At 42.6% G+C, this 15,105-nt stretch overlaps 1 long non-coding RNA gene across 1 annotated transcript; it reads left to right on the top strand.

Annotated features, from left to right (window-relative positions):
- LOC110403497 lies at positions 2,984-12,381 on the top strand. The gene is made up of 3 exons (XR_002441690.1): positions 2,984-3,347; positions 3,893-4,086; positions 10,499-12,381. It is a non-coding gene; the product is annotated as an uncharacterized LOC110403497 (long non-coding RNA).

Genomic DNA, 15,105 nt, shown 5'->3' with positions numbered 1-15,105 from the left:
TCTCTTTCCTCTGCTCAGAGCTGTGGTGCGGGCAATGGAAACAACTGGGATGTTCATCTCTTCATTCCCAAAAATTGAGGAAAGGTGTAAAATGGCTCAGTGACTTACAGAACCATAGAATTGTTTGAGTTGGAGGGGACCCGTCAAGGCCATCTGGTCCAACTCCCCTGCACTGAACAGGGACACCTACAGCTGATCAGGTGCTCAGAGCCCCGTCCAGCCTGACCTGGAGTGTCTGCAGGGACGGGGCACCCACCACCTCTGTGGGCAACCTGAGCCAGTGCCTCACCCTCCTCACTGTAAAAGACTTCTTCCTTATATCCAGACTAAATCTCCCCTCTTGTAGTTTGAAACTGTGTCCCCTTGTCCTAACAGAACAAATCCTGCTAAAAAGTCTGTCCCCTTCCTTCTTACAGCCCCCCTGTAGATACTGAAAGATAGTTGAGCAAGGTACTGCCACAGATCATCTGGAGACATAGGAGAAAACTCATCCCCAGGAGGAAAATCCAGGTCTTAGTCTGCTGGACAAAACTCAGCATATTCCCACAGGCTGCCATGCAGAGGTCAGGCACGTCACTGCATCCACGGAGCCTCCTACTTTGACCTTTGTCATCCTTAATCCCCAGTTTCTTCTTCCACAAAAGCACATGTGAGTGCATATAACCAGTTTCTTTTTATCTCTCTCATGAAAGGCTGCCTGTGTGAGATTTCTTTTGGGTCTTTGAGGAGGAAGAGATTGCTCTAGATCAGAGCAAGCTCTTGGCTGAAGTGCTTGCCCCAGTTACAGGTATAAATCTGACTCAAACACTGCTCTGCTGGGCCAGCTAAACTGCTCGGGGAGGGAAAACTGAATCATATCAAAACAAAACTGAGGACTGAAACAGAGGATTAATAGCAACTTTGCTAATGTTTTTCATTTTGAGATTCTTTAGACATCCCCTACCCCCAAGTGGCTTTTATATGTCAAGGAATATATCCCTTTGAGCTGTGTGACTTCATGATAGCAGCTCACCTAAATATTGCACTGTGTTGGATCCACGTGTCAATGCGGGGATGTAGGCACTGGGTTGTGCAAAAACCACTTATTGCTGCCTTATCAAGGGACTCTGTATAATGCTGCCATTCCCCCCACACTTCTGTTCCCCTTTTGTTCTCAAGCTCAGGCATGATCTTCACTTTCCAGGCAGATGCTTTTCTCCTAAGCATTATTCTAAAGATCCCCTCTCTCTGTTCCTCAGGCTGGAAGTTCCTCTTTCATTTTTTTCCATAATAAAAACAACTAATCACGGGAACTGATTCTAAAGACATTGAAATGAATCCTCCAGCCTTAGATCTTCTGGTGCCTCCAGCAAGAACACAGCAGAGAGCTCCAAAAGTGGCCAGTGATGCATCTCCAGAGTCCCTTTTGTAGCATGTTTTGTCTCAGAGCTGAAAGGTGAGCTCCCTCGTGTACAAACCTGCATGGAAATGCTTTGTCATTGTGGAATCACAGAATCCTTAACACTGGAAAAGACCTCTAAGATCACCTAGTCCAGCTGTCCACCTACCACCAGTGTTGTCCACTAAACCATGTCCCTAAGTACCACATTTACCCTCTGGTGGAAGTGGTGGATCTCCAGATGGGTCTGGTTTCTGGGACACAGATGTCAGCAGAGAACAGCGTGGGGCAACGAGGGGATTTGATGCGCACTAAGGCTTCCTCCACCTTGCACAAAACAACTTCATCCATGTTATTAAATTGCTGTGGTTTAAAAAGTCATTGTGTGCCACTGAGCAAAGATAACTGATAGCTGTCATTATCCCCAGGTCATGTCAGTAGGGTAGGTGACACTGAAACCTCTTCTGCTATCATTTAGTATCTTCTATAGCTGTGGTAATTCGATCGTATGTCCTCTGCTTCAAAATGAGACAAAGCAGATGAGACGTGAACTGTATCTATCTGACAGAATGAATTTTAATCCCAGACAGCTCAAACCTCTGTGCCATCACTGAACTGGGTGCCGCTTTCCTCAGCAGCTTTGGGGTGAATGGTGAGAGCAACGATGTTAAAAAATGATATTCGTTCCGCTGTGCTCTAAAGGGACCCTGCTTGAGCAGGGAGGTTGGACTAGATGATCTCCAGAGGTCCCTTCCAAACGCATTCTGTGATTCTGTGAAAAACCACCCAACCTCAGCAAAGCCCACCGGGACCCCTGGATTTTTCTTCATTGGACCTGTATTTTTTTTCTGCCAGAAATGGGATGATGATGATCGTGACACTTGGGTTGCCATGGGAACACAGCATGAAGCTTGTGTTAGCAGTGCTCCTTCCTGCAAGGGAGCACCGCTGGCTCTGGAGATGGGCACAAGCAGCATCTGCCCAGGTCTCACCCACAAAGTCTAGGGGTGAGCCCCATTTGTTTTACCAGAGGAAGACCTGAAGGGACAAGTCACTGCAAGGTAGGAAGATGTATCTGATGGTTTGGATGGAAACTGCAAAGCCCTACTGGAAACTTGCTGCAAAAATCCTAATGAAGATAAGGGGGGGTCCACAGGGACCTGCAGACCAGGAGACTGCTTCCATCACCATGGGAAACCCATGGAGGCTTTCAGTGTGGGGAAACCTGGAGCCCTGAGCCCCCCTTGTAGCTGCTATCTGGGCTGCTCCAGCATCACCAGGAGGGTGGCAGGGGCCACAGCATTTCTACTTCTCTACAACAGCTTCCCCCCATCTCCTTCCTTCAGGATTTGTAAATCCCCCCTCCTCCTTCAGAAGCACTCATGTTCAGTTGGCGATACCTGTGCCGTCCTCCCTCCTGCCCACCCTTAAGATTTCCCTGAGCCTCAGCTCAGACATAATCAGGAGGCACTTTTGTGCTGTTAGGAAACCATTTGGAGCTTTCAGAAAGAGAATTTCAGAGAGATTCCTCATTGTCACCGCTATTTCTCTCTTTCATGGATCTCCCTTTAAATCCCCACCTAACAGCGTTTCATCAGGGGAAGAAATACACTTGTAAAGATCTTACAGAAGTAGATTTTGCTGAAGCAAAGGGAGGGGATGAGGCTGAAATCCTATTTGGAAGACAGGTGAAAACTGTCATCAATCTGTTTCAGTAATATGATTATTTGAATGAGTATCAGGTGGGACTTCCCCATAAAGAAAAAAAAAAAAAAAGGAAACCCAGGGTAAAAAGAGCTGAAATTATAGGAGAAGGAAGAAAGGGGGTGATGGAGATAGGGGCTGTGGCACTGGCAATACAGCTGCTTTTAGGGACTACAAGAAGGAGTGAAAAATACCACCAAGGGAATCCAGCCAGGTGGTTATAAAGTATGATAAAATAGGATTTAGGGGAACAGCTTGCAGCATGGTAAGTGTTAGTCTATATGACCTGTCAGAAGTTTGGTAGAGAACAGCAAGAACAGCAGAAATAGATTAGGAATGTGAGGCTTGTTGCAAGAAAAGAAAATTTCTTTTCTGTCTGTCATAAATCTTTCCCTCTTCACCACTTTAGCTGCTTCCTGCACTCCCTAAGCAGGCTTAGTGCTCATACATGGCCAGAGGGTTTCAATTTGAGCTCCAAATAATAATAATAAATTCCATAAAGTGATTCCATGTGGAGAAGGGAGATAATAGTGCTTTATGTTTACGCAGTATGGCCCACAAGAGTTTGGGTCAGGCAGAACACAGAGTGGTTTCTCACCTGCAGCTCGTCCTGGGGCTGATGCATTGCACCTGTTGTGCAGTCACTGCACAAAGAAGATGGTGAAAGGAAAGCTCTGGCTGGAGCTGGTGGGTTAGGGCTAGGTAGAGAGAGGGGATGTGATTTTCTATGCTGAGTTGTAGCCAGGATGCTGAAGTTAAATGTTTGGTTAATTAGTAAAAAGAGCTACAGCAGCACTGTGTTTGTTACAGCCATGCTGGGATACAGGATCTTGTGTTGTCTTGTGATTGTGAGCCTGGGTCTCCGTTACGATTGTGCTGCTATGAGTGCCAGCACTGTGCCTGGAAAGTGGATCAGCTGAGCCTTGAATGCTACCTGCTGCTTTTCCCAGTGAGTCTAAAGCCAGCCTACCTCTGTGGAGCTTCACCACTGAGCTCATACCCAGGTATGTGGTGCTTCATCCAGTGTAAGTGGAGCTATGTAATGGCTCTGCTGAGATATCTATGATTTCTGTTAGTGGGAGGATCACGTTTATGGGAAGAGCAGAGTCTATCTGTTATCACCTCTTTCCTTGTGTTTGCCTTGGGATGTCTCGTGCTTGACCATTGCAGCTGCTCTGTCCTGGGGCTGCCTCATAAAGGAGGAGCTCTGGGACTTGGTTCTTACAGTTGATAAGAATCTGTTTGTTGGACAGCCAGTTCTGTGGTGGTGGGAAGACCCTGGGATGGATATCTGCTGTCATTTCTGGGGGGGAATTGCATTAAGAGCTTTTCTTATTTAGAGGCTTAGGCTTGTTGGAAGCGATGGCTGGCTTTGGATTTGAATTCCAGTTTCCGCAATATGGGCAATCTGGAAAATCTTCTGTCTCTACTACCTGTCTCTCTGTCTGTGCTTCCCCTAGCTGAAATGGGGATAGCCCCTGTGCTGAGGCACTTGGTGCTGTTGTTCTAGTGATGGGCCAAGGAAATGTCTTTTACCCAGTCTACTCCTTAGACTGATCCACCACCCAGACTGCTGTGACCTCCAGTTGTCACGTTTGTACCTCATTCAGTGGGTGGTTAGAGGACTATATGCTCAACAGCATGAAATCTCACTTTGGTCAAATATATTCTCTTCATGATTGCTCCTAGAAGTGCACGATGTTAATAGAATTAGCTCTTGTTGTCAAATAGTTGAGCATCTCGCAGTTTGCAGAGTTCCCTGCCAAAAGTGTGGGACTCCCAGTTCTCAGGTAGGTATGTGGTGTGTCCTAAAAGCTCAAGCTGGGGCTGTGGCTTCCCATCAAATGCTGAATCAAATTCAATTTGGAGAGGACTTCTGTGTGCTTCCTGTATTGAGACTTGTGTGAATTTCTTTTGCCTGATTTACACAAGATTGTACAAGGGAGAGGTTTAACACTGGGGCTGCATCTCTTAAGGAAGGACTTAAAGCATTTTAATGCATTACGTATCTTGTAGAAGGAAAGTTTTTTGTTTTTTTTCCTCCTGAATGAGGAGTTGGCAGTGTTGTGACATTGAGGGACATGGCTTAGTGGGCGTGATGGTGATGTGTTGATGGTTGGACTAGGTGATCTTAATGGTCCTATGATTCTATGTGTTCAGTGCATGTATTTCCAAGGAGCACTGGTGTGCTCTGCATCAGAAACTAAGTCAAGGGAAGAACCAAACCCTCCTCTTTCTGTTTCCTTTCATCCTGGTTAAGCTTTTCAGTCTGAGGGAATATGATACTTTTGTGTACCTTCTTGATTTTTTCAGGCTTTCCACAGCCATACTCTTGAATATTTAGCAGATACAAAGCTTTCTGCTTCCCAGGAGCCATCTGGCTGGAGCATATCTGGTCAGGTAAAGTCCTGTAGCTCTACCAAGATCAGGGTCATTAAATTAGTCTAAACCAGCCTTTCCCTCGAGATTTTAATTGGATGCAAAATCTACCTTTGCTTCCTGTCTGAAGCTCTGTAATTGTAGTGTTTGTGGGACACCTGCAGTCTCCTGAGGCTCCTATTGGTCTCCCAGCATCCAGGCACAAGTCTTTCATTAGTTCTGTGCACCAAAGCACTCACTCAGCCTTCCCACGTGTCTTATATACTGAGTTCTCTGTCTCTGAGGAAAATTTCACATCTCCAACATGGGGAATGTGGATATATTTAACTTTCCTGGGGAATTTTGCTTGTCTATCCTTCAGTTGAATTTCTGCTTTGTGAGTTTGGGTTTTTTGAGTTTTTTTGCTTTTCTGATTCCATCCTTTTGCTCCTAATCCCACCACCTGGTATGGCTCACACTGCGAAATCTCTCTGCCTCCTCAGTGTATACGCCCTTCAAATATTTGTAGGCATTTATCACTTCCCCCCCCCCCCCCCTTAGTCATCTCTCTGCCAAGCTAGACATATTTAGTTCTTCTAATCTTTCCTTGTGAGTCTCTCCAGTGCTCATAATTCATTTCTCCTTGCTCTTCTTTGTATGCTTTCCAGTTTGTCAGCACTTAAAATATTATTTTGGGTGCTTTAATATGTGCAAGCAGGGAGGGAAAAAAAAGAGAAACTTCCTGAAAAGAGAAGTTGTTTTTGTTTTTTTTTTGTCTCTAAGCCATTGGGAATATCTAAAGTGGGCAAACCTGGGAATTCCTGTTGCAAGTTGTAGGTGAGTCTCTAGGACTAGCTTTGTTCTTATGGAATAGCTTTCCTTAGCTTTGTTCTTACGGAACGCTGATAGACGTGGTGCCAATGGATCAACGGTGAGCACCTTGCTCCTATTTATCTCAGGAAAATTTTTCCCTTTTGGCTATCTACTGTTCCCGCCGCACCCAGGATGTGTAAAAAAGCCAAGCTACAAAAAGGGAAAGCAAAAGCAAATGAAAGCAGAGTTTTGTTGTATAGGGGGATATACCTAATTTATTGCATCCAGTCTGTGCCCTCAGCTAGTGCCACTACAACATTATAAAAGGTAGAAACAGGGAATCCAGAACTTGGTGAGTGAAGAGCTGCTACTGCTTTGACAGTGGATTGACTTTTCTAGCTGCCTGTTGGAGCAGCCTTGGAGAATCATGCTGAATAGTGCACTACAGATAACACATGTTGGATATTAAAAACGAGAGAGAAGGCATTTACTGTCACTTGCGTGTTGCCTTTCACCCTTCTAGCTGTCATAGCATTCAGAAGCATTAAACAATGGGTTGTTGTCTACAGAAAGAAAAATAGTGCCTCTATCCCAGGCTTACTTGGGAGCAACAAAAATCATTCTGAAAAACGGTTAGGAAGAAATGCACTAGGCGTTTCCACCAGACTCACATACTTGTCTAGGGGCCTGATTGTTGAACCAGCACTACAGCGTCTACTTTCACACCTTCAGACTGCTTGTCAGCATCATCAGCCCAGCAACAGGCAACTGCTCGCTGCCGTTGCTGTTGCTACAGCCTTGTCTTTCCCAATGGAATCAGCGGTGTAGAATCAGCAGTCTAGCTCATCTTGTTTTGTCATGTTTGTCTGCTGTCACTCACATTCAGAAAGGAGGTGGGTTTTTTTCTGTTTGCTTTTGCTTTGAGAGCGTGCTCTTGTTCAAGATCTGTTTGGCTGACAAAGTGTTTTACAAACAAATCATAAATAGGAATCGCTTTGTTCATTGCTGAAATGCAAAACAACACTTTTTACTGAGGAGACAGATGAGATATAGTTCAGCACAGCATGACTTTAAGTGTTTGGTCGAATAGAGTTGGGATTACTACTGTATTTAAAGCAAAGCATATATTCAAATGCATTGAACTGAGGTTTATTCTGTGCAAATATGACAAGTGAGCTCTCACTTAAGTACCTGTAAGTACAGAATCTTGCATCCTTTCCAGCTATTAGCACAAGAAAATTGTTTGTAAACAAGTATCCATGAAGTTTAATGGTTACTTCTCCCTGTCACAAGCTCCCTTGCCACCTCACCTGCCTCACTGACTATTGTTTTACATTCCCATAGACTTTTTTATTTACCTGATCCCAGTTTGAAAGTTCTCATCTTTAGTGATACTTACTACTTTTATTTTTCTGCTTTGAAATGAGCTCTGTATCAGTTACTGTTCTCTGAGCCCAAACAACAAATACAAGGGCAGATCAGGTTTCCCCTGCTCCTGTTCCCAAGGTGTTCCCGAGCAGAGATGTTCAACCCCGGCCTCATTTCCATTCATTGTAATGGAGTGATAACAAAACGCATGGCCGACTTCTCTAATTAGTCTCATGCTCCTCAAGGTCTTTTGCTACTGCCTGCTGTTCTCTCATATAGTTTAGCTTTGTGGGCTTTGTTGATATTTCCCTAAACACTTCTAATAGTTCTCTCCCTCTTCCAAATGATTATTTGGGCAGGAACTGCCATATAGCAAACAAAAAGTAATGAAATACTCATCATTAATTGATTGTGATCATTCCTGGTTTGGTTGTTGCTGTTGGGTTTTATTTTAATTCCTTCTCTGTTTAGGGGAAGTGATTTAATTTTATTGATATACCAACTTAAAAATTTTTATTAAACTAAAATGCAGACATATATATATATTCAGTGTAGCTTCCCTGAGCTTGTTTTCTTGTGGATTGTTCATCTCACTTTTTAATTAAATAGGACAAACATAGAAAGAGAATTGGAATAAGAAAAGAAGGTGAGCAGATCCTACCAGCAGAAAATGATACTGTCCAGAGAAGGGTAACAAAACTGGTGAAGGGTCTGGAGCATGAGTGTGATGAGGGGCAGCTGAGGAAACTGGGACTGTTCAGTCTGGAAAAGAGGAGGCTCAGAGAAGATGTAATCTCTCTCTATGCTCCCTGAAAGGGGGTTCTAGCAAGGTGGAGGCCAGCCTCTTCTCCCAGGTAACAGCAGTAGGATGAGAGGGAATGGCCTCAGGTTGTGCCAGGGGAGTTTGAAGTTGACTACTTGGAAACAGTTTATTCTCCCTAAGAGTGATGGTGCACAGGCTGCCCAGGGAGGTGATGGTCCATTGTCCTTGGAGGTGTTCAAGAACTGTGGGGATGTGGCACTGAGGAACGTGGTTTAGTGGGCACTATTGGTGGCAGCCAGACTAGATGACCCTAGAGGTCTTTCCCAACTATAATGGTTCTATAATTCTACAGGGGATAGAGGTTTTCTCTTTAAAATCAGTGTGTCATTCTTTCTCTCTCCCATAAGCATTAATGAGAGGTGGAGAAGGACCCACTATCTGTAGACAATGGAAAGCTGAAGCTCTTCTTGAACCATGCATAAGCCTCCTAGGAGGTGCTGGGTCAGACCAGGTTTCTTTAAGGAAGGCTGTTATTTGGAATCCTCAAATAGTGAGGTGTGGCGAAAGATGATCAGAGTCCTTCAGCACTAATTAACTGGGCTCCATAGAAATGCCTACCTCCATTCAAATTTCTTTTTTAAAAGAAAATTTCAGAGGAGACAAGTGAGGTCTAGTTCTGTGAGTGCCAGTGGAGATAGCTGAGAACAGGAAAGCTGTGGATTAAAGCAACAATCCATTTTCTGCAGCCTTCCGTTGTATTGGGCTTGATTTTTCCCGCCTTCTCTTTTTTGCATTCATGCATTGAAACTTAACAAGAAGTCTTTGCATTCCTCATGCCTCTTTATTCTGAAATCCCTAGGCTCTTCACAAACATTAACTAATAAAAATTTTTCAGCTATCTATCCATTCATCTATCTAATCTCAAAGCATTTACGGATTCACAATTCAGAGGGATGGCAGTGCACAGTATAAATCAAAGTAGTTTTTAGCAAAAGGAAATCTCTAAATCTATTAACAAATGATTGAAGGACTCCTAATTTAGCTCTGGTAGGAAGTCAGAACAACAGCTGTCAGAAAAAGTAATGGCTATTTTACCAATATATGTGCAATGTCCAATGATGAGATTTAGAATTAAGATTGTTAGCATTTTGCAAGCAGATATTGAAGGTTGTGGACAATTTAAGACTGCAGATAATCATATAATATGTTCTTGCAGTACTGGAGAAAGAGAGGAAATCTTAGGGGGCAGAGTAATGAGATGCTGAGAATATTCTGGAAAAGGGTATATCTGAAGGATGTTTTCCTACCTAGCAGGAAGGAAAGGCTAAAAACCACTTGTACCTGTGTTAGGCTTTACATTAGAAATATCACTGGGTGCACATTTATGTTTGAGGACTCTGTGTCACTTTTGCTGAATATACTGCCCAACTGTATTAGAGATACACATTTAAAATACTCCATTTAAGGGAGCACAGATAAGAGGTAGGGCCTGCCCCTGAGACTGATGCAAACAATTTCATCTGGAATTCTGAGAGTACAGTACTACACAGAATATGGATATAGCCCATATTTGGTACTTACGGAGAAGGCTTCATGTTCTGTAGAAGATCTCAGTGATCTGGGATGCCTGCATGGAGCTTCTGTCATTTTGCTTTTGTGCAGCAATATGGGAAGCAGGACTAGAGATCAGCAGACAGATTTGTGGGCTCAATATCTTCCAGTGGTGTAGAGAGAATTGAAGGAATTTCCTCATGAAAGGAACTAGAATGACAACAGGCCAGTTCCAAGTACTGACTATCTACATTTTGTGTTGAGTCTTATCACAATACCTGATTTAGTCTGGTTTTATCATGCTCTGTATCTTTGCTGGTATTGTGAACTAGATGACTGAAGTAATTGATGGATGTTAGCCGGTTATTTTGCCTGTCTGAACTGTCTTAACTAACCTTCAAAACTACACTTAAGCATTTGACACTCGCAAGGGGGCCAAGCAGAATGGTGTTATGTAGACACATCCAGTCACAAAGACTAAGCCATTAGCATTGATGTAATGCACTTCGCTACTGAACTTTGCTTTTCTTCTCTTTGTCCTTAACTCCCCTGCAACTTGAAAGTACACCGCATTCAACATCTCTCAGCCGAAATCCTCCTAGTCAAGGCAAACTCAATCATCTGACAGAGGTCACGAAGCAAACGAGGAATCGTCCCAACGATACCAACACAAGGCATTAAAAGGGATCGAGAGTTAGTTGAGTAAGTCTGCGAAACAATTTGCATTTCAAATCTCAGGCAAGCAGCTGTGTAATTTCTGCCTGTAGATTCACCGCTGCGATGTTCATTATCTGATTATCACTACCTACCAACCTTCCAAGCACTAATGCACATTGTCTTCTTGGCTCTTGAGTTACTGACATGTGTCTGACACTGAATCTGCGAGTAATTGCTATGGCTCCCCTCAATGAAGCATCTCTGAGGACGCTCTTGGAAATAAAATGTTCCTTCTCAAGCCACTATTTGCTTACTCAATCCCTATCTTATTAAATAATTATCAAGTAAAAATGTTAATTTGAAATATGCGTGTCACGCTTGGGGAACAAAAGAACTGGAGATGACAAGATTCTCAGTGGATTAATGCTGAAGTATTTCTTTCCTCCATCATGCTGTCTTCCAGGCTCCTGCTATGACCTAACCAAAACGTGTGCATGATCCAACTCAATGCTACTTTGAGATTTCTGTCCTGAGTTCATAGTGCTACAAATGTTGTGGGTCATATATCTTTATTTAACAACCATAAGCTCAACCATAATATCCTCTTCTTTCTTTCCACTCTTTATTTCTCAAGCAGTGTCAAGACACTTTAACTTTCCCTGAAAGTACTAATAGAAGGAAAACACTAGGTTGTAACCAACTAAATTCTGCTTGTCTTGGGCTGATTTCTGGGATCATTCTTTCAACAGCAAGAAACTGAGTTTGTTTTGCCCACATCTTCCCTTTCGTGACCTAAAGAATTGTCAGTTTTCCACCTATAATATAATAGAATCCTCTTAAAGTGTTCTGTGCTACCAAGATGATCCACTATACTTCTGCGCTCAAAGCAGCTAATTGAAGAAGAAAAATAAGTAAAGGCTGAAACCAGGCACCCATTTTTGCACTGTACCTTTATATACCTTCCCCACTCCATTAAAGAACAGAGCTTCCAACAAGTTTGTTTCAACTCTTGTAAAAGAAACAAGGGGGTAACTGGTCCTCTGAGTCTTGCTTGAAGGAACTGGATTGTGCTATGCCTGCAAGTGTTGTTCACAGTAGTAAATCTAAGCTTTCTGGATAGCTTTTTCTCATAGTACAAAATACACATTTCTGTTGTTTAAAATATATCTCGTATGTAATCTCACTTCAATTCTCAATGTTTATAATGAACTGTAAATATTTATAGCAGTGTGATTATAGTGAAATTACTTGAGACTTACACGGCCATAAGCAAGACCATAATCTGATCCACTGTCCCTTCAGCAAAGGATTTTATAAGGTGGGGATCAAATTTGTAGATCTCTATTCAGAGGTAACAGAAACAGACAAACAAATAAGAAATCATCTTACTGCAGTCAGATTTTGGCTCGAGATTTATGTGAAATATATTCTTCTTCACCTTAAAATAAATGTCCTTTCATTCACGGTGAGTAGTTTGCTATAGTTTCAGTTCATTTTCCTTTCTCAGAGCTCTATGGCACTTGCACTGTTCACCCTTTATTTTCACAGTCGCAGCTTGAAGAAATTAAATATTGGAATATAGTAGAAATGGAGGAGGCTCTGTTTCTCATGTAATCTGTACTTGGGAAGAGCTGTGGCTGATGTTAAATATGTTCCTCCTAGAGTGGGCCTTTTTTGTTCTCTGGCAAATCTATTTTCTTCCGTCTCTAGGAGTAAGCACTTATATAAACCAAAACAAATCCTGTGTTTCTGTATCTTATCAGCATTTGTAAATGGTAGAGAACACATGTCCAGCTGTCACTTACACGTTTGCTTTATTTTTCCTACTTCCAAAGTCGTCTTTGGTTTTGTTTACTTATGGATATACTTGTTTCTAGTAAGACGTTATTCTGTCTACCTGGATTCTGAAATATCTGAAGGCTTGGTCTATGCACAGAAGCAACTGTGAAAGGGAAACATAAATGTGATGGCATGAGATATGTTCATGGGAAACACTTGGATATGTTCCACAACAAAGCATATCGTCTTCCATGTTTCAGTTCTCCTTGTTGGGGGAAGAGGTACCATGGAAAGTGATAATGGAAAACCTGATCTTGACTCCAATCAGCATTATTTCCTTCAAAAGCAGAAAAAAACCTTCTTGTTTACTGCTGGCTGTTTGTGACTTTCCTATTTTGCTTTTTTTTATGTACTGTTCAGCAAACTTGTCCTACTTCAGGTGGCTTCCTGTGATGCAAAAAGGTTAGAGAAACAAAAACAATGCCTCAACCAAGTGTTCTTGGGTGTTTGTATGGGAACTGCTGAGTCATGGCCTGAACCACTGATTGAGCACCTGGAGAAAAGACCCGGTCAGCCCTGGAAGCACAGGTGAAGGCAATTAGAAGGCAATTGGCAGGTGGAAGGGGTGGAGCCAGGCCCTCTTAGGCCTCATTTAAGGGCTGTCTGCCACTGGGGGAGGGTCTGTTGCTGGAGCTCCCTTCTCTCTGGAGTCTTTTCTGCGAACCTGGATCCTCGGAGGTGGGTGAGCTTAATTTTTTTTTTTTTTGTAATACCTTCTCATTGTGCTGGTCCTTCTACCGTTACAGTGTTCCACACGCTTTGTAGGCAGCTGTTCTTTACACCAGCTAAGAACCCTCTTGCCCATTAAGCAGTAGGTCTTGGTGATAGACCCAGAGGTGGATGGTGCCCAGAGCCATCTCAGTCACTGTGTTGCTAACGGAGCTGGTCTGAGATGCAGCAGCGTTGGTTAATGCAGTGAGAGATACACGTTGCTTGTTGATAATAGACAAGTTCGTTGTTTGCTGATACCTTTATTTTGGTAATCTACAAAGGAAACGATAAGAGGAGTAAGTTTCTTAAGAGATCCTGTACATACTTGCAGCTCCCTTCTTCTTTGTGGCTGTTTTAGTTGAGAAAACTTAAGATCCTAGAAGACAGGTTATGTGTATCTTTGTGTGTGTATAATGAAAATTTAGAAATCAAGCTTATACATAGTTTACTTTCTAAATCAAACTGTAGTTTTCTCCAGGAGATGGGGAGTATATTCATTCTGTGGATTAGTTTGAAGTAGTCAGTGGGGAAATTGACTCTGGAAAACGCTAATTTTCCTTAAGTGTGAGGGGAGGAAAATCCACAATAAAAGGATTGAAGAAACTGGCTCAGAACTCCCCCAGAGCCGTAGTGACAGAGCTGGGAATGGCATCAGGCATCTGATTGCCATCCAAGTGACCTGGCCACTGCAGAACTTGATCTCTCTCTGCTCAATAGCGTGGCAGAAAACTAAGTAGCTCAGACAAGTGCTTCTTTATGATGGGAACAGAATGTAGATCTTGTTCTTGTACACGTGGAGTGATCTACTGTTTGTAAGCAGATCATAACTGAAGAGTTGTAAAACACAATTTGTGCTTTGTGCTTCACTTAATCATGGCACAGAACGCACTCCAAGGCCCTGTGCAAATTTCAGGATCCGTGAAATCTAAACACTAAGCAGACCGAAATGAACAGGTCCTCTCAGGAAATAAAAAGATTCTTTTATTTTGTTTTCCATTCTGCTAAGAGGACTGGTTTCCAGCAAGGATAATAATTTAAAATATATATATATATATAGCTCTATCTGAGGCAATTTGCTACCAGTTGCAATACCTGATTGGCCTGTAAATGCTGAAGTATTGTCCAGTTTGGAACAGAACAAGCTCCAGAGATCTCACCCTCACCCTTGGGTCTTCTACCAAGAACATTAATCTCATTAGTGTGTCCCATAATGAAGGTGGAGCATAGGAAACCTTCCCCACCCTTTCTGTACCCTTGATGTACTATGTACTTTGGAATATATATTGAACATCTGTGCGCAATGTATGTGGCAGTATAAAATCCTTTTTAAAATATTTCAGAACTGGCTATTTTCCACGTTACTTCAAATATACAGTATGTACTTGTATGTTTGACACAACAGTCTGAATATGTTCTTCCATATTCAAAGTATAATGAGTAAGATTCATCACAAAAAAAGCAACGTTTTCCATGTTAGCAATGCTAATGAATAAAATATACGGCATTCCTGCATCGCTTGCTATTATTACTTGCTTTTTGCAGTTTAACTAGCAGGCAGAATTATTTCTTACTGAATTTTTGTGTTTGCAGCAGAGGTTCCCGGGCTATTTAATAGCTGTTTGGAGACCAATCATGGGAGAGCTAGGATATTGCTCTGGCTCACAATGGGCATGTGTCTGTGCTAACAACTTGGTAACAGTAGTGCAGTCAGCCTGACTGGTTTGTGTAGTATTGTTTTCACTGGTGTTAGCTTCAGGTCAATGGTGTGAGATGGTATGTTGCTCTGCATTAGCAAATAGTGTGAAACAAAGTGCAGAAATGTTGTGGAGGATTCTGTGTACATTTCAAGGGGGTTCACTTTGTTAGCTTTAGCCTGGCCTTGCAGATTAAATGTGAATAAGTATTGGAGTGCTCCTGGAGCAGACCTTCAAGTGAAGTGTCACCCAAAAGGAATCCAGGCAAG

This window comes from Numida meleagris, chromosome 9, assembly GCF_002078875.1.
Source record: "Numida meleagris isolate 19003 breed g44 Domestic line chromosome 9, NumMel1.0, whole genome shotgun sequence".
Lineage (NCBI taxonomy): Eukaryota > Metazoa > Chordata > Aves > Galliformes > Numididae > Numida > Numida meleagris.
Note: the sequence above shows the minus strand (reverse complement) of the source record. Positions and strands in the feature narration are given on the sequence as shown.